A 24324-nucleotide genomic window follows, 5' to 3' on the forward strand; every position below is an offset into this window, starting at 1 on the left:
CCCAGTTCCATTCTTCTTCCTCAAGATTGCTTTGGCTATTCGAGGTTTTTTGTATTTCCATACAAATTGTGAGATTATTTGTTCTAGTTCTGTGAAAAATATCTTTGGTAGCTTGATAGGGATTGCATTGAATGTATAAATTACTTTGGGTAGTATACTCATTTTGACAATATTTATTCTTCCAATCCACAAACACGATATATTTCTCCATCTATTAGTGTCCTCTTTGATTACTTTCACAAGTGTTTTATAGTTTTCTATGTACAAGTCTTTTGTTTCCTTAGGTAGATATATTCCTAAGTATTTAATTCTTTTCTTTGCAACACTGAATGGAATAGTTTCCTTAATTTCTCTATTTTCTCATTATTAGTGTATAGGAATGCAAGGGATTTCTGTGTGTTGATTTTATATCCTGCAACTTTACTGTATTCATTGATTAGCTCTAGTAGTTTTCTGGTAGAGTCTTTAGGGTTTTCTGTGTAGAGGATCATGTCATCGGCGAATAGTGAAAGTTTTACTTCTTCTTTTCCAATTTGTATTCCTTTTATGTCTTTTTCTGCTCTGATTGCTGTAGCCAAAACTTCCAGAACTATGTTGAAGAGTAGTGGTGAGAGTGGGCACCCTTGTCTTGTTCCTGACTTTAGGGGAAATGCTTTCAATTTTTCACCATTGAGGATAATGTTTCCTATGGGTTTGTCATATATAGCTTTTATTATGTTGAGATATGTCCCTTCTATTCCCACTTTCTGGGGGGTTTTATCATAAATGGATGTTGAATTTTGTCGAAGGCTTTCTCTGCATCTATTGAGATAATCATATGATTTTTATTTTTCAGTTTGTTAATTTGGTGTATTATGTTGATTGATTTGCGGATATTGAAGAATCCTTGCATTCCTGGGATAAAGCCCACTTGGTCATGCTGTATGAGCTTCTTAAGGTGTTGTTGGATTCTGATTGCTAGAATTTTGTTAAGGATTTTTGCATCTATATTCATCAGTGATATTGGCCTGTAGTTTTCTTTTTTGTGGGGTCTTTACCAGGTTTTGGGATTACGGTGGTGGTGGCCTCATAGAATGAGTTTGGAAGTTTCCCTTCCTCAGCAATTTTCTGGAAGAGTTTGAGTAGAATAGGTGTTAGCTCTTCTCTAAATTTTTGGTAGAATTCAGCTGTGAAGCCGTCTGGACCTGGACTTTTTGCTGGAAGATTTCTAATTACAGCCTCTAATTACGTGCTTGTGATGGGTCTGTTAAGATTTTCTATTTCTTCCTGGTTCAGTTTTGGAAGGTTCTACTTTTCTAAGAATTTGTCCATTTCTTCCAAGTTATTCATTTTATTGCCATATAATTGCTGATAGTATTCTCTAATAATCCTTTGTATTTCTATGTTGTCAGTTGTGATCTCTCCATTTTCATTTCTAATTTTATTGATTTGGTTCTTCTCCCTTTGTTTCTTGATGAGTCTGGCTAGTGGTTTGTCAATTTTATTTACCTTCTCAAAGAACCAGCTTTTGGCTTTGTTGATTTTTGCTATGGTCTCTTTTGTTTCTTTTGCATTTATTTCTGCCCTAATTTTTACGATTTCTTTCCTTCTACTAACCCTGGGCTTCTTCATTTCATCCTTTTCTAGTTTCTTTAGATGTAGAGTTAGGTTATTTATTTGACTTTTTTCTTGTTTCTTGAGGTATGCCTGTATTGCTATGAACTTTCCCCTTAACACTGCTTTTACAGTGTCCCAGAGGTTTTGGGTTGTTGTGTTTTCATTTTCATTCATTTCTATGCATATTTTGATTTCTCTTTTGATTTCTTCTATGATTTGTTCATTATTCAGCAGCGTGTTGTTCAGCCTCCATATGTTGACATTTTTAATAGTTTTTCTCCTGTAATTGAGATCTAATCTTACTGCATTGTGGTCAGAAAAGATGCTTGGAATGATTTCAATTTTTTTGAATTTACCAAGGCTAGATTTATGGCCCAGGATGTGATCTATCCTGGAAAACGTTCCGTGTGCACTTCAGAAAAAGGTGAAATTCATTGTTTTGGGGTTAAATGTCCTATAGAGCTCTATTAGGTCTAACTGGTCTATTTTATCATTTAAAGTTTGTGTTTCCTTGTTAATTTTCTGTTTAGTTGATATATCCATAGGTGTGAGTGGGGTATTAAAGTCTCCGACTATTATTGTGTTTTTGTTAATTTCCCCTTTCATACTTGTTAGCATTTGTCTTACATATTGCAGGGTTCCTATGTTGGGTGCATAAATATTTATACTTGTTATATCTTCATCTTGGATTGATCCTTTGATCATTATGTAGTTTCCTTCTTTGTCTCTTTTCACAGCCTTTGTTTTAAAATCTATTTTATCTGATATGAGTATTGCTACTCCTGCTTTCTTTTGGTCTCTATTTGCATGAAATGTCTTTTTCCAGCCCTTCACTTTCAGTCTGTATGTGTCCCTCGTTTTGAGGTGGGTCTCTTGTAGACAACATATATGGGGGTCTTGCTTTTGTATCCATTCAGCCAGCCTTTGTCTTTTGGTTGGGGCATTCAACCCATTTACGTTTAAGGTGATTATTGATAAGTATGATCCCATTGCCATTTTCTTTATTGTTTTGGGTTCGAGTTTATACACCCTTTCTGTGTTTCCTGTCTAGAGAATATCCTTTAGCATTTGTTGGAGAGCTGGTTTGGTGATGCTGAATTCTCTCAGCTTTTGCTTGTCTGTAAAGCTTTTGATTTCTCCTTCATATTTGAATGAGATCCTTGCTGGGTATAGTAATCTGGGCTGTAGGTTATTTTCTTTCATCACTTTAAGTATGTCTTGCCATTCCCTCCTGGCCTGAAGAGGTTCTATTGAAAGATCAGCTGTTATCCTTATGGGGATCCCCTTGTGTTATTTGTTGTTTTTCCCTTGCTGCTTTTAATATTTGTTCTTTGTGTTTGATCTTTGTTAATTTGATTAATATGTGCCTTGGGGTATTTCGCCTTGGGTTTATCCTGTTAGGAACTCTCTGGGTTTCTTATTTCCTTCCCCATTTTATGGAAATTTTCAACTATTATCTCCTCAAGTATTCTCTCTCATGACCTTTCTTTTTGTCTTCTTCTGGGTCTCCTATGATTCGAATGTTGGGGCGTTTAACATTGTCCCAGAGGTCTCTAATATTGTCCTCATTTATTTTAATTCGTTTTTCTTTTTCCGTCTCTGTTTCATTTATTTCTACAATTCTATCTTCTAGCTCGCTTATTGTCTTCTGCCTCCATTATTCTACTGTTTGTTCCCTCGAGAGTGTTTCTGATCTCATCTATTGCATTATTCATTGTATATTGACTCTTTTTTATTTCCTCTAATTCCTTATTAAACATTTCTTGCATCTTCTCAATCCTTTTCTCCACTTTATTTATCTGTAACTCCATTTTGCTTTCCAGATTTTGAATCATTTTCACAATTAAAATTCGAAATTCTTTATCGGGTAGGTTCCCTATATCTTCCTCTTTTGTTTGTGTTGGTGGGCATTTATCCTGTTCCTTTACTTGCTGGATATTTCTCTGCCTCTTCATCTTTCTTATATTGCTGTGCTTGGGGTGGCCTTTCCGTCTTCTGGCAGTTTGTGGAGTTCTCATTATTATGTAGTTACCTTGTTGTGTTTGGGGTTGGATGGGTGACTTGTCAAGGTTCCCTGGTTAGGGAAGCTTGAGTCAACGTTCTGGTGGGTGGAGCTGGATTTCTTCTCTCTGGAGTGCAATGAAGTTTCCAGTAATGAGTTTGAGATGTCAGTGGGTTTGGAGTGGCTTTTGGCAACCTGTATATTGAAGCTCAGTGCTATTCTCCTGTGTTGCTGGATAGTTTGCGTAGTATGTCTTTCACTGAAACTTGTTGACCCTTGGGTGGTGCCTGGTTTCAGTGTATGTATGGAGGCATTTGATGAGTACCTATCAATTAATGTTCTCTGGAACAGGAGATCTCTGGTGTTCTCAGGATTTGGCCTTAAGCCCCTGCCTCTGATTTTCAGTCTTATTCTTGCAGTAGGCTCAAGGCTTCTCCCTCTGTTACTTCCAAGGCAGTTCCTTCTGTTGTAAAAGCTCTTCTGTTTGCTGGTCTCTTTGGTGTCTAATTCCCCTCTTGACACCAGGAGGCGGTGGTGGACACGGGCTCACCTGTTTCGTCCTGCTGTGGTGAGGGAAGAACGCAGCTAACAAATATCCCTGGCATCTGTGGGGAGTGCTCGCAGTATCTTGACTAGTCTGGGAATGCTCCTGCTCGTGGCATGTGTGCTTCCCGTTTATGTGCTTAGGCTCTAGGTTGCTCTGCTGGGATCTGTCCGCGGCTGGCGCTGGGTTGCATGCACTTCCCAGGTCTGAGCGGCTCAGGTTCAGGTCCTCGGGTACTCCATACAGGCGCAGACTTGGTTGGGCCTGCGTTTTGTGCCTTCCCCGGTCCGAGCAGCTCAGGTGACTAGGTGTTTGGCGAGCATGGTCGGTGCGACTTATCACCTCCCTGGTCCCTGCCACTCGGTTTTCTGGGTGTACAACTGGCACACTTTCTCAGGCGGATATCCACCGGCTGGAACCGAGAAGACTTAGTTATCAAGGAAGCCTGCCTGCAGCTTGGTATGGGAAGCTTCTCTGGGGCTGCAGCTGCCCCTTCCGGCACTGGCTGCCCTCCCCTGCCTGTCCAGGCGGGGGCTGGGATGGGCCGCCTGCTGTCGGCTTGCTCTGCTCAGTCCTTTGTTCTGTGAGCGGGGCTGGCGGAGTCTTAGGTTGGGGCTTTTCGCAAGCTTTTCACCTTTTAGCTGTAGCATCTGCTTTGCTATCTTAAGTTCACACCGTCAGCTTGCCCTCAGGGCATTCAGGCCCAGTCCTCTCTCTAAGCGCTGCCCTGGCGCCTCCCTGCCCAGCCCCCACCTGCTAGTGGGGGGCGCGGGCGTCTGCGCCGCTTCTCCACTGAGAGTTTCCTCTGGGTACTTAGTCCATGGGTTTTAATTATTTATGTCTTTTTTCTCCCAGTTATGTGGCCCTCTGAGGTTCCAAGGCTATCCACAGACTCAGCTGTGTTTCCAGGTGTTTGGAAACTTCTTTTTTTTTTTAAAGCCTCCCTTCCCGGGATGGAGCTCCATCCCTCCCTCGTTTGTCTCTCTTTTTATCTTTTATACTATTTCCTACCTCCTTTCGAAGACTATGGGCTGCTTTTCTGGGTGCCTGATATCCTCTGCCAGTATTCAGAAATTGTTTTGTGGGATTTACTCAGCGTTCAAATGTTCTTTTGCTGATTTTGTTGGGGAGAAAGTGGTCGCCCCATCCTATTCCTCCGCCATCTTCCCGTGCTCCCCCAAGAAACTGCCTTTAAACATAAAGACTCAGGTAGATTAAAATAAATGGATGGAGGGACTTCTCTGGTGATCTAGTGGTTGAGGATCTGCCTTGGAATGCAGGGGACACAGGTCTATCCCCAGTGGGGGACCTACAATCCCACATGTCACAGAGCAACTAAGCCCCTGCACGCTCCACAACTACTGAGCCTATGTGCTCTGGAGCCCACAGGTCACCAATGAGAGCCCGTGCGCCACAAGTACTGAGCCTGCACACCACAGTTAGAGTCCACACCCCACAGTGAAAGAGCCTGCATGATGCAGCAAAGATCCTGCCTGCTGCAACTAGGATCTGAGGCAGCCAAATAAACAAATGTTTCAAAAAGTAAAGGGTTGGAGGAAAATATGCCATGCTAATACTAGTTAAAGGGAAGCAAGCATAGGCATATTAATTTCAAACAAGAAAAATTATCATGAATAAAGGGTTTAATGCTCTAAGAAGACATAACAGTTATTAACATGCATGCACATAAAAAAGCTATATGAGTAAAAACTGATAAAACTGAAAGAAGAAATAGATGAATCCACTATTATAGTCAAAGACTTCACTACTTCTTTACCAGAAATACGCCAGCAGAAAATCAGTAAGGAGATAGCTGAACTCAACAGTATCTTCAGGCAACACCATATAATTGACAACTATAGTCTACTTATTCCAACAACAGCAGAATGCACGTTATTCTCAAGCTCACATGGAACATCAGCAAAGTAGACCACATTCTGGAAGATAAAATACACCTTAGCAAGTAAAAATTGTAACATCTGGTTTCAAATCACAATAGAATCAACCCAGAAATCAATAATGCAAAGATACCTGGAAAATCCCCAAATAAGTAGAGATTAAATAAAATAATTCTAAATAACACAGGGGTCAAAGAAGAAACTTCAAGAGAAAACTTGAAATATATTGGACTAAATGAAAACACAACTTATCAGAATTTGGAGTATGCAGTGAAAGCAGTGGTTAGAGCAGACTTGATAGAAGTCAATGTGTGTATTAGGAAAGAAGAAAGACCTGAACTCGGTCATCTAAGTTTCCACCTTCAGTTCAGTTCACTTCAGTCGCTCAGTCATGTCCGACTCTCCGCGACCCCATGAATCACAGCACGCCAGGCCTCCCTGTCCATCACCAACTCCCGGAGTTCACTCAAATTCATGTCCACAGAGTCGGTGATGCCATCCAGCCATCTCATTCTCTGTCGTCCCCTTCTCCTCCTGCCCCCAACCTTTCCCAGCATCAGAGTCTTTTCCAGTGAGTCAACTCGTTGCATGAGGTGGCCAAAGTATTGGAGTTTCAGCTTTAGCATCAGTCCTTCCAATGAACACCCAGGACTGATCTCCTTTAGAATGGACTGGTTGGATCTCCTTGCAGTCCAAGGGACTCTCAAGAGTCTTCTCCAGCACCACAGTTCAAAAGCATCAGTTCTTCAGCGATCAGCTTTCTTCACAGGAAACCAAAAAAAAAAAAAAAAGAAGATCAAATTGAATCCAAAGTAAGCAGAAGAAAGTAAATAATAAGAATCATAGGAGAAAACAATAAAATTGAAAACAGGAAATCAGTAGAGAAAATCAATGAAACCAAAAGCTGGTTCTTAAAAAGATCAATAAAACTGATATGCTTCTGACCAGGGTAGCTAAAGAGAGAGAGAGAGAAGACATAAGCTAGTAATATCAGAAGTGAAAGAGGGACTATCACTACAGATCCTGTGAACATTAAAAGAATAACAAAACAAACACTGTGAACTATGCCCATAAATATGATAATTTAGATGAAATGGGCCAATTTTTAAAGGGCAATCTGTTAAAGCTCACTGAAGAAGAAATAGACAATCTGACTAGGCCGACATCTATTAAATTTAATGAACAAAACAGCAACAAGCCCAGATGTGTTCAGTGGTAAATTCTACCAAATATGTAAGGAAGAAATTATTACATATATGCACCAGGTTTCCCTGGTGGCTCAGATGGTAAAGAATTCACCTGCAACATGGGAGACCTGGGTTTGATCCCTGGCTTGGGGAGATCCCCTGGAAGAGGGCATGGCAACCCACTCCAGTATTCTTGCCTGGAGAATCTAATGGACAGAGGAACTTGGCAGGCTACAGTCCATAGGGTCACAGAGTCAGACATGGCTGAGTGACTAAGCACAGCACATACACCACTATGTATACAATTAATAACTGAGAATCTACTCTATAGCACAGAGAACTCTGCTTGGTGCCCTGTGGTGACGTAAATGTGAAGGTAATCCCCAAAATAGGGAATATATATATATATATGATTCACTTTGCTGTGCAGCAGAAACAGACACAGCAATACAAAGCAACTGTATTCCATTAAAGAAAAAAAAAAAACTGAACAGGAGGATGGGCTTCCCTGGTGGCTCAGCTGATAAAGAATCCACCTGCAGTGAAGGAGACTGGGGTTCGATCTCTGGGTTGGGAAGTTCCCCTGGAGAAGGGAATGCTATCCACTCTAGTATTCTGGCTATGGGGTCACAAAGAGTCGGACACGACTGAGGGAGTTTCACTTCATTTCACTTCAGGCTTAAGTGTGGCTATATGAATATTTACATTAAATATAAATATACTGATACTTTAATTAAAAGGACGAGACTGTCAGGATGAATAAAACAATATTTGTGCTTTATAAGAAAAAATATTTTAAATGTAAAAAAACAAGCTGAAAATAAAAAGGTGAAAAAAGTTATGTTATGAAAACACAAAACACACACACCAAAGAAATTTTATAGGTTCGGGGCCTAAATCTATTACAGAAATTGAAGTAACAAACAGAAAACAGCAAGTCCAGATGTGTTCAGTGGTGAATTCCACCAAATATCTAAGGAAGAAATTATGCCGGTTCTCTAAAATCTCTTTCAGAGACTAGAAACAGAGGGAATACTTCTGACTCATTGTATGAGGGCAGCATTATGCTAATACTAACTGGAAAGACATTACAAGAAATGAAAACTATAGACCAGTATCTCTCATGGATAGATATAAAACTTCCTCAACAAAATATTAGCAAATTAAATCCAAAATGTATAAAAAGAATTATATACTATGACCAGTGGATTTATCACAGGTATGCAAGGCTGATTCAACATTTGAAAATCAGTAAATATAATTTATTCCATTAACAGGTTAAAAAGAAAAAAAAAACATGTGATCATACCAATGGATGCAGTAAAAGCATTTGACAAAATGCAACACCCATCCATAATATAAACTTTCAGTAATGTAAGAATAGAGGGGAACTTCCTCGAGCTGATAAAGACTATTTACAGAAAACCTACAGGTAACATCATACAATGGTGAAAGTCTCAAAGCTCTCCCCCTCAAATCAGGTACAAGGCAAGGATTGGCTCACTTTTTTTTGGAATCCTCTTTTTTGGGGTCAGATACTCACTTCTTACCTAGTCAATTGTAATGGGAAGATTTATAGAGTGCACTAGTCAGCAGAAGTTATGAGTAAGGCAGGATATAATGGTGTCATAGTCCATCTGGACTGAGCCTAGGCAGCTTCCAAACAACAGAAATTCAATTCTGACATTTCTGGAAGGCTAGAAGTCCGAGATGAGGGTACAAGTACAGTTAGATGAGAGTCTTGTTCTGGGCTGCAAACTTCTCATTGTATCCTCAAATGGCAGAATGGTGTAGAGTATTCTGTGGGTCTCTTTTATAAGAACATTAATCCCATTTACAAAAGCTCTGCCTCATGACCTAGTTACCCCAAAGGACCCACGCCAAAGGACCCACCTCCCAATGCCATCACTTTGGGGGTTAAGTTTCAACTACAAATTCTGGGAAGACAAAACATTCATAACATAGCGAATAATGTAGGTGAAAGTTTGAGCTAGGTGACTGCTCTGAATCTAGCTGGAGCTAAAAGACTACAGCTACTTCTCCCTCCAAGAATATAACTGATGGAGAATGCCACTAATCTAACCCTGTATGGGGCTTGAGGAGCAATGCAATTCAAGAATGCAACAATCAAATTTGGACAAGGTTTCCATTCACTACTGGCAGACAGAACTATAATATTCAAATTGAGGTGGTGAATAATGGCAGCATCATGACAAGTCAGACCATTAGCACTCAGAGAAGTGAGAATCATTGTGGATAGAGGAGTCTCCGGTGCTGTAGCAAAATCAATAGTGGCTGACGAGATTGAAATTTGAAACTGGGCAATTCAGATGCTCTTAATGTGACTTAAAGTGGTGCTACTCAAGTGTGATTTGTGAACTGGTTGGAAGTGCACATTCTCAGTGGTAAAGTTTGACCTAGTGAGTCAAAATCTCTAGTGATAAGTGATGGATTCTCCAGGTGATTTGGGTGCACACTCAAGTTTGAGAATGGCTGGCTTAGAGGATAGAGGCTTCCCTACCTGATGGAAGAATTCTTAGAAGATAGGGTAGGGAGGAACCTGGGAGGGATGTGAGGGGGCTTGAAGAGACAGAGATCTTCAGAGCGAATAGCAATTTAAAAGTGGCACCCAGGATTTGTAAGGGGAAGCCCATTTAATCCTAAGAGGATGTTGGTATAAATTAGGAGCTGAGCTTCTGGAAAAAGAAAAACTTCTGGAAAAACACCTTTTTCTTTCTACCCCAGGAGACTGAACTGACTCACAAGGTCAGAAATAATGATGGCCTCTAGTCACGCCCACCTGTGTGGGATCAAGGACGTGACTTGGGGGTTCATGGACTTCTAGGCACAGTTATTGCACTTACCAGTTAACATTCTGTGGGGGCCCCCAGCAGGGTTCGCCAGCTGTAGCAAATGCTCAAGAATTTCCTCTGTAACATAAATTTTTATGAAAGGTGTAGAATGTAAGGCTGTATTTCTTTTTATAGGGGATGATTATTATAAAAAGTCTTTCTAATTTTCTCTGAGGGCCTGGGAATATGTAGATAAATAATTGTTACCTACTCAGAGTAGATCTTGTTTTTCATCTGCACAAGTTTATTATGTAGAATGAGATGATGTCTATGAACCGGGCTGGGCACTCTCCTTTGAAGTCAGCTACTTCACAGAATTTTTAAAAGCTACAGGTCACTGCCACTCTCTACTTGTATTTCCTGATCTACATCACTCCCAAAATAAATTCAGAGGACATTGGATAATATCCAGTTGCCCTTAATACCATGAAAATAAACAAGATGACCCAAAGGCTTCCTACTTTGTATGATTCCATAAAAATCAAACTGAATCAGAGCTTTGCTATTTCTACCAGTTACAATTATTATATCTTCATCAGTTCTTCAATAACATTCTATCCTGGCTTGGCTAATAAAATTGATGGACTTTGACATGTAATATTCACAAATGCTAATAAAGCTATGATGATAGCTATGGTTATGATAAATTATTTTTGAAGATGCATATTTGGGAGGATGCTCTGTTGTAAAAATGCTACTCTTTAAGGCCATGTCTACATCTGTCTGCAGCTCAGTCTCAGAAAATATTGATTTTTAAATTAAGTGTGACATTTAATCTTTTTTATCAAAACAGAAGACCATATGGAGACAAAAAGGGAGAGAGAGGTTGGACTTTTGAAAAGAAATGAAAAGGATGTGACAGTCACTCTATATAAAACTGGGTGGTATTTTTAAAGTAACCCATTCAAAAAATAGTGAATTTAGATGACTTATCTTTTTAAAAATTAGCTTATAAATCCAACTTTTAAATTTTGTGAACAATTTTAGTTGATGAGACAGAATATGGAAATAATAAAATTTCATTTATAATTTATCATTTGAGTTTCACTATCTTTAGACAGTGCTGTGTATGAGAAGACATAGAATTCTACTATTTTTTTCTCCAACATCCAAGTAATGGGATCTCAGGCCACAGACATGGCCAGTGGGTAGATTCAGTAGGTCAATTATCTCCCCAAATCTACTTGATGGAAACCCAAAGTAATACAATATTTTACATAAAATCTTTAAGAACCATATGAAAAATTTTATTCTTCCAGTCAGGCTCACCCAAAATCTTTACTTTGGACAAAATGACCACTCTTTAAAGCCCTAATGCTGGACTATGAGTGACCATCATTAATAATTTGATGGTTCAATGAAGTTACCTGCAACATATTTGAGGGTGCAGGACCCAGATATATCATGCTTTAGGCCAGAATCCTTTGTATCAGACTGAGGGAAGCTGGAGCTGGCCATTTTCTCTTCCTGATAAAGGACATCTGAATATGAATTAGGGAACCATGGTACCAATATCTAATGATCAGTCCATCAGTACTTGCCAACAACTACCTGGTATATGGCCACATTGGTTGTACTTACTGAAATTTGATCAAAAAAGTTATTGAATCTATACTAAGTGCTGTGTGCTATGCAGGAATCAAATACAATAAAATATACAGTAGGGTTTGATATAATCATGACAAGTCGCTGTTAGGTCCTCATTGTTTTCAAAGTACTGGCACATTCGTTATCTCATTTGATCTTCTCAACGATCTTACCCCTCACAGTTGAGGATACTGAGGCCTGTGAGGGGTGGAATGGCTTGCAGTGGTCACTGGTGACCCGTCTTTGATGACAGAACACAGACTAGAACTAACTCACATACTTTCTTGCCATCATTCTTATTTCTGCCCAACTTGCAATTGATTTGTTGCCATCCACTCTTTACTGATGAACACCGAGTGGTGGAAAATGTCACTGACACAGGATATCCTGGTGGCTGAGCCACTCTTCACCGTGGACTGCCTGCCAAGTGGAACTGCCCCGGAAGGCGAGAAGTTTGCAGTATTAACAGGTGCTTGTCATATCGTCATCAATCATGGTCACGGCACTGCTCTCATTCTTTTAACCTTGCTCCAAAGCGTGATGCCTTTGTTAAGACTTGATCTTGAATGGAAGAAAAAGAATGTCTCTCCTGAAGAGAAGTTCGCTTTATCAAATGCATTTTAGGACAGGACAAAACCTACTCCTCCTTGACTTTGTGTGAAGTCTTTCTCCCTAGAGCAAACTGGAGATTCTTACCAAAGTCCATCAAACATTAAAAATTGTCTTCTTATTAACATTTATCCCCAAACCTAGGAAAACTCTGATACTCTCTTTTATTTTATTCCCTTTGCTTTTACTTATTTATTTATTTTTGGCTGCACTCTGTGGCATGTGGAATCTTAGTCCCTGACCAGGGATGGAACCCATGCCCCATGCATTGGAAGTGAGAAGTTTTGACCACTGAACCACCAGGGAAGTCCGTCTTTACTTCCTTATCTGAGCCATTAATAAGTCCTTATGGCTCATTCTCCAAAATCTACCCCCTCTGTTTGACCTTGTCCCCTCCTCTCTTGTGACCCCTCAAATTCAAGCTACCAGTGCCTCAGCCTCCTGTTCTCTGGCAGAATCCACGGCTCTAACAAATCCTTCTCCTTTCATTTGTGGCCCTTTTAATATCTAGCCTCCAAAAAAGGGACCACAGAAATGCTTTTAAAATGTAAACCTTGTCACTCCCTATTTCCTGTTTAAAATCTTTCACTGACTACCCATTGACATTGAACTTAAAACCTGAATCCCTTATCTTGACCCACCCCAGGCCCTGACTACCCATCAGCCCTAATGGTTCCCACACCTCTCTCTGTGCTGCCACCACAGCTATTAGAAGGCTGAACAACACTCCCTGCCAAATGGCATGTCCTAATTACTGAAACCTATGAATGTTACCTTCAGTTCAGTTCAGTTCAGTTGCTCAGTCGTGTCTGACTCTTTGCAACCCCATGGAATGCAGCATGCCAGTCTTCCCTGTTCATCACTAATTCCCAGAGCTTACTCAAACTCATGTCCATTGAGTCGGTGATGCCATCCAACCATCTCATCCTCTTTTATCCCCTTCTCCTCCCGCCTTCAATCTTTCCCAGCATTAGGGTCTTTTCAAATGAGTCAGTTCTTCACATCAGGTGGCCAAAGTTTGGAGTTTCAGCTTCAGCATCAGTCCTTTCAATGAATATTCAGGACTGATTTCCTTTAGGATGAACTGATTGGGCCTCCTTGCAGTCCAAGGGACTCTCAAGAGTCTTCTCCAGCACCACAGTTCAAAAGCATCAATGCTTCAGCACTCAGCTTTCTTTACAGTTCCACTCTCACATCCATACATGACTACTGGAAAAAACCATAGCTTTGACTTGACAGACCTTTGTTGGCAAAGAGATGTCTCTGCTTTTGAATATGCTGTCTAGGTTGGTCACAGCTTTTCTTCCAAGGAGCAAACATTTTTTAATTTCATGCCTGCAGTCACCATCTGCAGGGATTTTGGAGCCCCTCAAAATAAAGTCTGTCACTGTTTCCATTGTTTCCCTATCTATTTTCCATGAAGTGATGGGGCCGAATGCCATGATCTTAGTTTTCTGAATGTTGAGTTTTAAGCCAACTTCACTCTCCTCTTTCACTTTCATCAAGAGGCTCTTTAATTCTTCACTTTCTGCCATAAGGGTGGTGTCATCTGCATACCTGAGATTATTGATATTTCTCCTGGCAATCTTGATTCCAACTTGTGCTTCATCCAGCCTGGCATTTCACATGATGTATGTGCTCTGCCTATAAGTTAAATAAGCAGGGTGACAATATATAGCCTTGATGTACTCCTTTTCCGATTTGGAACCAGTCTATTGTTCCATGTCCAGTGATAATTGTTGCTTCCTGACCTGCATACAGATTTCTCAGGAGGCAGGTCAGGTGGTCTGATATTCCCATCTCTATAAAGTAACGTTACCTTATATGGGAAAAAAAGATGTAATTTTTTTGCAGACATAATTGTGTCTTAAGATGGAGAGGTTGATTATCCTGGATTATCTAGTGGGCTCTAAGTCCCATCATGATGTCCTTCTAAGAGGGAGATTCATCAGACAGACACCAAGGGGAATATTTGAAGATGCCAGTCTTGAAGATTAGAGAGATTCAGACACAAACCAAGAAAATCTGGCAGCCACCAGAAGCTGGGAGAGTCAAGGAATAGATTGTCCCCAACGCTTCTAGAGAAAGCATGGCTCTGCACACATGTTGTTTTCAGACTTCTAGCCTCTGGAACTGGGAAAGAATGAATTTCTGTTGTTTTAAATCACCAAGTGTGTGATAGTTTTTTACAACAGCTGATAAAGAACCCACTTGCCAATGCAGGAGACTTGGGTTTGATCCCTGGTTTGGGAAGTTCCCCTGGAGGAGGGCATGGCAAACCACTTCAGTATTCTTGCCTGGAGAATCCCATGGACATAGGAGCCTGGCAGGCTATGGTCCATAGGGTTACAGAGTCGGACATAACTGAGCGACTTCACACGTAGGAAACTGATACACCATCTTAGGGCTTTTATGGTTCCTTCTGCTGCAACTTAGCCTGTGAAAACTTCTGCCTCTCTCTTGTTCCTGAGGACTCAGCTGAAATACTAGCTCTTCAGGGAGGACTTCAACCCAGACATTCTTTATCATGTCACCTGTTTTATTTTCTTCATCATTGTTTGGAAATTATATTTATTTATTTTTTGAGTTGCTTATTATCTTACTCTAGCACATAAAACAGTATCTGACATGTAATAGATGCTTACTAAATATTTGTTAATGGAAGGAAAAAAGGAAGGAAAGAATATTACTAACTGTTTGGTAATAAAGAGAATGCTATTTAATAAATAATATCTAGGCTTTCAAAAAATTTTGGGGCTACTATGGTGAATGTCTTCTACTAGATAAGGTCGCTCATATGCAGTCTTACAAATAAAATACAGGGCATTCCATTAAGTAGGAATTTCAGATATGCACAAATAAATTTTTGTTTTAAGTATGTCCGCCTAAATATTCCATGGGGCATACTTACACTGAAAATGATTTAAATTTAAAATTCAAATTTACCTAGGCATCTTGTTTTGTTTGTCTTATTTTTACTACATCTGGCACTCTAACTATAAACCACTATAGCTCTCTGTTGCAGACAGAGATTGTTATCCTGTCCAGGAGATGAAAGGATAAAATTAAAAAGAAACAGAAATCTTCCCTTGAAAATCTTGTCTCCTGCAATTATTCTTCAACATCGTAGAACTACACAAATATCAATGTTTATTCTTCTCTTTTAGAAGGAAAACTAAAGAAGTTGTGCTTGTTTACTCACACCATCCAGAGAAAGACAAACACTCATTCTGCTAGTGGAAAGCCCTTACGGTTTCACAGATGAATCTGCACGTGTAACCCAGAACTGGGCACAGAGCAATTCTACGGAGTGGATCTGTCTCCATATGTGAAGGCAATGTGAGTAGCTAGAATATGTTTTCATTTCCCGTATAAAGGGCTTTTGGGAAAGTTTGTGATGAGATTTTGTGCATTCATCTGTTACTCCCCATCCACTCCAGTTTCATTCCCCAGGATCCTGGCTGATAAACGACAAAAGATGGGTTGCTAGAGGGGGTGATATATTTCTAGGACTTTCTGATCATGTCCACCTTAGAGACTAGGCTCCCTCACCACCCATCCCAACGGAAGACAGCAGAACTGCAGAGCATACTCCCACTTGTCCAGGCTGAAAGGGAGTGTGGACATTTGGAGCCCTGGAAAGGGCAGGTCCCTTGGACTGCACTGACCCAGAAAGACTAAAGGAGCAACCCTCTGCCATGAGAGTGGAGAGCACACATCACATGTGCAGTGGCTCTTGGCACACCAGGTCCACTCAGTAGAGAGTGTGACCTGAGGACAGTGCAGTCTGATAAGCCGAGCTCTTCCCGTGGGGAGGAGAGGTCAGAGGAAGATGGCGTGGATGCTCCCTCTCTAGCACCTCCTTGTCACAGAGAAGTGTTTGTGGACACTCCCTTCCAGGAATACGGGAAGAGGAACATGAATACATCTCCCTAGAGAGAGGGGAAACTGCTTCAGGGATGGAGGTATTTATAGGACCAGGTTGTCAGTATTACTGATGAATGTGACCAGCCTTTCAGCCTGCTAACATAAGAGATTCACTGTGAGAACCAAAAGGTTTACACTGGGCAACAGAACGATCTGAACATCCCCCAAAGCATACTCCAATAGCTGTGTTCACCTTGAAATTCCTTGCAAATCTAAAAATAAGAAGTTCTGTGGTGAAAGGTTGTCCATCAATAAGAAAACAGAGGATGTCAGCCATTCAAATAAAGAGCCCCAAACCACCTGCTTCAATTTACCTACTGTTATACAGCAGAGGCTCACTTCTGCTGAGCTTGTCTCAATGAATTCAACCATCACAATATAGGAAACCATTCTAGAAGAAGAGGTTCTAACAATGACTAAAAATATAAATCCGTCACTAGGGGCAATCTTGTTTTCATTTTAATTCACAAACAACATTCTTCTGAACCATTTCAGGAGAAAGGAAAATAAAAGTGTCTTAATAAGGACCCACCCCCATCTTTCACAGATTTCCTTGGACTTTTGTTTTAAAGAAGACCAGAGACTATCACAGAGACAGTTTCTTTTCAGCTCAGCACCAACTTAGAATAGGTTTTGTGATTTTTTTGTTTTCTAAAACACATTAACTTCACATTTTAAAGAAGATACTGAGCCCTAGTGATTACAAATAGAATTAGGTATATTATCAAAGATTAAAACTTCAAGAACTGAGCCTGAGGTAAATTCTTCTTCTGGATCATTGCTTAATATTTCCAATAGATAATTTGTCTAACTGTATTCATATGCCTCAAAGTAGTAAATGTAAATCTACTGGATGAACCAGTGCAATTGGATCATTTTATTTAATTTAAAAAGCCATAATATCTGAACTGAGGTATGGACAAAAAGTTCCTCAAGTTTAGCTTCAAAATACATTTTATATTATTTTTCTTCTAGAAAATTTAAGCAATATTTGAGATTCCTTAAAGTTTTACACATTGGAAAACTTTCTATAATGTTGCTGATCAGTCTCTCAGTCATGTCCGACTCTTTGTGACCCCATGGACTACAGCACGCCAGGCTTCCCTGTTCTTTACAATTTCCCAGAGCTTGCTCATGTCCATCGAGTTGATAATGCCATGCAACCATCTCATCCTCTGTCATCCCCTTCTCATCCTGTCCTCAATCTTTCCCAGCATCATGGTGTTTTCTAATGAGTTGGCTCTTCACACCAGGTGGCCAAAATATCGGAGCTTCAGCTTCAGCATCAGTTCTTCTAAAGAACATTCAGAATTGATTTCCTTTAGGATTGACTGATTTTTATCTCCTTGCAGCCCAAGGGACTCTCCAGAGTCTTCTCCAACACCACAGTTCAAAAGCATCAATTTTCATCATTTATCCTTGTTTATGGTCCAACTCTCACATCCATATGGAAAAACCATAGCCTTGACTAGATGGACCTTTGTTGGCAAAGTAATGTCTCTGCTTTTTAATACGCTGTCTATGTTTATCATAGCTTTTCTTCCAAGGAGCAAGTGTCTTTTAATTTCATGGCTGCAGTCACCATCTGCAGTGATTTTGGAGCTCAGGAAAATAGAATCTGTCACAGTTTCCATTGTTTCCCCATCTACTTGCCCTGAAGTGATGGGACCAGATGCAATGATCTTTGTTTTTTGAATGCTGAGTTTCAAGCCAACTTTTTCACTCTCCTCTTACATCTTCATCAAGAGGGTCTTTAGTTCTTCTTCATTTTCTGCCTTAAGGGTGGAGTAACAGGCAAGTTTGGTTTTGGAGTACAAAATGAAGCTGGGCAAAGGCTAACAGAGTTTTGCTAAGAGAAGGCACTGATCATAGCAAACACTCGCTTCCAACAACACAAGAGGTTTCTCTACACATGGACATCACCCGATAGTCAATACCAAAATCAGATTGATTAAATTCTTTGCTACCAAAGATGGAGAAGTTCTATACAGTCAGCAAAAACAAGACCAGAAGCTGACTGTGATTCATATCATGAACTTGTTATTGCAAAATTCAGACTTAAATTGAAGAAAGTAGGGAAAACCACTAGACCATTCAGTTATGACCTAAATCAAATCCCTTATGATTTTACAGTGGAGATGACAAATAGATTCAAGGGATTAGATCTTATAGACAGAGTGCCTGAAGAACTATGGACGTAGGTTTGTAACATTGTACAGGAGGTGGTAATCAAAACCATCCCCAAGAAAAAGAAATGCAAAAAGACAAAATGGTTGTCTGAGGAGGCCTTACAAATAGCTGAGAAAAGAAGAGAAGCAAAAGGCAAAGGAGAAAAGGAAAAGCACATCCATCTGAACGTAGAGTTCCAAAGAATAGCAAGGAGAGATAAGAAAGCATTCCTAAGTGAACAATGCCAAGAAATAGAGGAAAACAATAGAATGGGAAAGACTAGAGAGCTCTTCGAGAAAAATAGAGATATCAAGGGAACATTTCATGCAAAGATGGGCACAATGAAGGACAGAAACAGTATGGACCTAACAGAGGCAGAAGATATTAAGAAGAGGTGGCAAGAATACACAGAAGAACTATACACAAAAGATCTTACTGATCCAGATAATCACAATGGTGTGATCACTCATGTAGAACCAGACATCCTGGAGTGTGAAGCCAAGTGGGCCTTAGGAAGCATCACTATGAACAAAGTTAGTGGAGGTGATGGAATTCCAGCTGAGCTATTTAAAATACTAAAAGATGATTCTGTGAAAGTGCTGCACTCAATATGCCAGCAAATGTGGAAAACTCAGCAGTGGCCCCAGGACTGGAAAAGGTCAGTTTTCATTCCAATGCCAAAGAATGTTCAAACTATTGCACAATTGAACTCATTTCTATAAAGCATAAGCAACTGATTGAAAGGATTAGTTATAGGGGGTTTCCTTGGTGGTCCAGTGGCTAAGCCTGTGCTTCCAATCCAGGGGACCTAGGTTGGATCCTTGGTCAGGGAACTAGATCCCACGTGCTGCAACCTAAGTTCCCATGTGATTCAACTAAGACCCAGTGCAGAAAAGTAAATAGATAATAAAAGTGTTAATTGTAAAAATAAATCTTATAAATTTCAGATTTTCTTTGTTTCTGTCTAATTAAAAATAGTATGTATGTTCACTGTAAAAATCTCAAAGTTTTTAAAGTAAAAAATACAAATTTACCTTCTACTCAAACTCTACACTCCAGAGATACCACGGTTAATAGTTTGACATGTATCTTTTCAGCTTTTGTTTTCCTATTCCCATAGAAACACATATGTAAATATATTTTAGTTTACTTTAATATTTATTATGAAAAGTTTTAAAGTTGAAGAAATTAGAATATTATAATGAGCCAATATATACCTATCACCCAACTTCAACCATTTTCAATTTTTCGTCAATCTTATTTTATCCATTTTCCCACTTACTTGTTTCTATCCCTCACTGGGTTATTTGTAAGCTAATCTAAGACATAATATTTTATTAACAAAAACCTCAGTATTTGTGTCTAAAAGACAGGGACTTTTTAAAAAAATTATCACACCTAAAGTTTTCTAAATAAATAATTCTTAAATAACATGAACTACTTTTTGTTCAAATATCCTAAATATTTGACAAATATAATGATATATATAACCATACGTATATAACTATATGTATGTCTAGAATGCTTAGCACATATGAGACATAGTGCTATATTTCTGCAGAAAAAGTTAAACTTGAGGAATAAATTTTGAGCTTATGTCTTATATTCCTACCTATTAATATCTAGAATTCTATTATCTGAGTCAGGCTTAAGACTCACTTCCTCCATAAATCACAAGTAACATCAAATATCTTTCATATACATATTTTCCATTCATATATCCTTAGTGAAATGTCTCTTAATGTCTTAAACCATTTTTGAATTGAATTATCTTTTTGTTTGTTTCTTTGTTTCACTGTAGATTTTTGAGTATTCTTTATATTTTAAGATATGAATCCTTTGTCAGATGTATGGTTTGCAAATATTTTGTTCCATGCTGTAGATAGTATTTTTGTCTTAATAGGTCCTTTCACATAACAAAAGTTTTTCATTTTGATGTTGTCTAATAAGGATCATGATCTTAGTTTTCTGAATGTTGAGTTTTAAGCCAACTTTTTCACTCTCCTCTTTCACTTTCATCAAGAGGCTTTTGAGTTCCTCTTCACTTTCTGCCATAAGGGTGGTGTCATCTGCATATCTGAGGTTATTGATACTTCTCCCAGCAATCTTGATTCCAGCTTGTGCTTCTTCCAGCCCAGCGTTCCTCATGATATACTCTGCATATAAGTTTAAGCAGGGGTGACAATATACAGCCTTGACGTACTCCTTTTCCCATTTGGAACCAGTCTGTTGGTCCATGTACAGTTCTGACTGTTGCTTCCTGACCTGCATACAGGTTTCTCAAGAGGCAGGTCAGGTGGTCTGGTAGTCCCATCTCTTTCAGAATGTTCCACAGTTTATTGTGATCCACACAGGCAAAGGCTTTGGCATAGTCAATGAAGCAGAAATAGATGTTTTCCTGGAACTCTCTTGCTTTCTCCATGATCCAGCGGATGTTGGCAATTTGATCTCTGGTGCCTCTGCCTTTTCTAAAACCTGCTTGAACATCTGGAAGTTCACGGTTCACATATTGCTGAAGCCTGGCTTGGAGAATTTTGAGCATGACTTTACTAGCGTGTGAGATGAGTGCAATTGTGTGGTAGTTTGACATTCTTTGGCATTGCCTTTCTTTGGGATTGAAATGAAAACTGACCTTTTCCAGTCCTGTGGCCACTGCTGAGTTTTCCAAATTTGCTGGCATATTGAGTGCAGTACTTTCACAGCATCATCTTTCAGGATTTGAAATAGTTCCACTGGAATTCCAACACCTCCACTAGCTTTGTTCGTAGTGATGCTTTCTAAGGACCACTTGACTTTACATTCCAGGATATCTGGCTCTAGGTGAGTGGAAAATAGATGAGGAAACAAGGAAACAGTGTCAGACTTTATTTTCTGGGGCTCCAAATTCACTGCAGATGGTGCTTGCAGCCATGAAATTAAAAGACACTTACTTCTTGGAAGGAAAGTTATGACCAACATAGACAGCCTGTTAAAAAGCAGAGATATTACTTTGCCAACAAAGGTCCATCTGGTCAAGGCTATGGTTTTTCCAGTGGTCATGTATGGATGTGAGAGTTGGACTGAAAAGAAAGCTGAGCACTAAAGAATTGATGCTTTTGAACTGTGGTGTTAGAGAAGACTCTTGAGAGTCCCTTGGACTGCAAGGAGATCCAACCAGTCCATTCTAAAGGAGATCAGTCCTGGGTGTTCATTGGAAGGACTGATGCTAAAGCTGAAACTCCAATACTTTGGCCACCTCATGCGAAGAGTTGACTCATTGGAAAAGACCCTGATGCTGGGAGGGATTGGGGGCAGGAGAAGGGGACAACAGAGAATGAGATGGCTAGATGGCATCACCGACTCAATGTACATGAGTTTGGGTGAACTCCAGGAGTTGGTGATGGACAGGGAGGCCTGGCGTGCTGCGATTCATGGAGTCGCAAAGAGTCGGACACGACTGAGCGACTGAACTGAACTGAATTGAATAGGGATCATGCTTTTGGTATCAAGTTTAAGCCTTGGATCACCACAGTTACTCCTATGTTATCATCTGTAAGTTGTATAGCCTATGTTTTGCATTAAGGTCTATAATTAATTTCAAGTTAATTTTTGCATATGTATGAGGCATAGTTCAAAGTTCACTTTTTCTATGTATATTCAATTGCCACAGTATCACTGGTTAAGAAGACTACCTTTTCAAAAACCATTTTTTGCATCTTTATCAAAAATCAGTTGGCTCTTCTTGTGTGGAGTTATTTCTGGGTTTTCTATTTCATTCCATTGATCTCTATGCCTTTTGATTAATATAAATTTTGTGTAATGTTTCTAAATATGTCCCACTATACAACCTAGTCACCTGCCCACTATAGTTCATTGCTGTCCTCAGCTACGACCTCTTAATCATTGCGCTCCTGGGGTAAGTTTATTTCATTTGTGAAGAAGATACAGAGAATCTTGAATATTATTCTGTTCTAATGGTACTGTGTGAATTTCCTTGTGAAAATATCTAATCTGTTTATTAAAAAAATTTTGAAGTTATTAAAAACAAGACAATTTTGAGTTTATCTGCATGTCACTTCTTATCTGATGTTTACAAAATCCAAATATATCACATTTCATTTCCCTTTAATGCCCAACTTTCAACAGTCTGAAGCCCCATTCCATTTGCTGTAGAAATTCAGTCCTTTCTCTCAGGTCTCTGAGAACACTCTCTGCTGCTTACCTGTCCCACCAGTGTACCCCAGCTGTGTCACTTTAGCTGGTCATCCGGTCCTGACCTCTGCTTAGCTTTTCTATAGGCCCCTCTCACTGCCTTGAGATGGGTCTTCTTCTGCCATAGTTCTCTCTATACTGCTTTGCTTCAGGTATAAGAACAGATGTGCAGGCCAGTCCCTGTATTTCCAGCATGGTAGCTGGGACCAGGCTGCCTATTTAACAAGACTTTTATTAAAAACTGGAGTGTCGTGCAGGGGATTGTGGCATAGACCATTGGAAACACATGAAAATGCCCTTCCACAAGCCCCCTACCGGACACTCTCTCACTAGTCCCTGGCCTGCCCTGAAGTTGTGAATTCTCCCTGCTCTTACCCCAAGAAGGGTGCCCTTGGGCATCTTCCCTTCTATAATTCAAGTTTCCAAACTCCCTGAAGCTCCAGAAAAGAAACTTTATTTTAGAGCACAGTTTAAGGCCCATCTTGAAGTATTTTTTTCCTGGGTAAGGCTAACATCTTGAAACAACCTACCTTTCTAAATTTTTTTTTTCTTTTTAAAAAATAATTGGAGGATAATTGCTTTACACTATTGTGTTAATTTCTACCATACATTAACATGAATCAGCCATTGGTATACATATATGTCCCCTCTCTTTTGAACCTCTCTCCCATCTCCTACTCCATCCCATTGCTCTAAGTTGTCACAGAGCACCGAGTTTGAGCTCCCAGTATCATACGGCAAATTCCCACTGGCCATCTATTTTACATATGATAAGATATGTGTTTCATTTGTTACTCTGTCTATTTTTCTCTCTCTCTCTCCTTTTCCCACTGTATCCACTAGTCTGTTTTTCTAAATATTTAAAAAAATTAATTACTTTTGTTTGCAGAAGGTCTTAGTTGCAGCATGTGGGATCTTTAGTTGTAGCATGTGAATTCTTTGTTGCATGCAACATGTGAGATCTAGTTCTCTGACTAGGGATCCAACAAAGGCCCCCTGCCTTGGGAGTGCAGAGTCTTAGCCACTGGACCATCAGGGAAGTCTCCAAATAACCTATTTTTATAAGGAGAACTTATTTTTATTCAAAGGAGTTGGCCCTAAAGGTCCCACAAAAGCTATCTACAGTTTAGAATGCATAACAAGTAGCCTGATTCTACTGATATTTGCAGTACATACTCTTAAGCCTCATTCTTCCTTCTTCTCACATCCCACATCTGGGAAAAAGATGGAGCAAGTCCAGTTGCTCCTTCCTTCAGGATGGTAGGTGGTTCAAACAATGAGAGCCTTTGCCTGTGCAGGGACAGCCTCACCCCAGATACATCCCCTAATCACAGTAACTGCTCAAAGTCAGTCTCATTTTCTTGCTCTCTTGAGCCATTTTGGGCCTGCCTGGGTTGCCTGCCCTGCTTGCTCCAGAAAGCCTGCAAGTATATAATAATAAATCTCTTTATACCCTTTTGGTGTTCTTATGACATCAATCTTGACAGACAAACCACATTTTGGATGGGGGTCCATCCTGCTGTGGCTGATTTGGATATCATGACAACATCAGAATATGTCTTAAAAACACACCAGAGAATAGCTTGAGTTAAGTTTTGGCAGTTCTTGCTCTTTTGGCAGTCCAGTGCTCTTTAGGGTCCCTTCATAATCAAGAGGTAAAGATAAGATTTCACACCTTGTTTTGGTTATGCAAGACACACTAACATTTCCAAGAACAAAAACTAAATTTCAGAGCTTGTAGAGTCTAAATTTCTATTTAGCA

Source organism: Moschus berezovskii, chromosome 6, assembly GCF_049115385.1.
Source record: "Moschus berezovskii isolate FMDL1 chromosome 6, NW_MosBer_1.0, whole genome shotgun sequence".
NCBI classification, from domain to species: Eukaryota; Metazoa; Chordata; class Mammalia; order Artiodactyla; family Moschidae; genus Moschus; species Moschus berezovskii.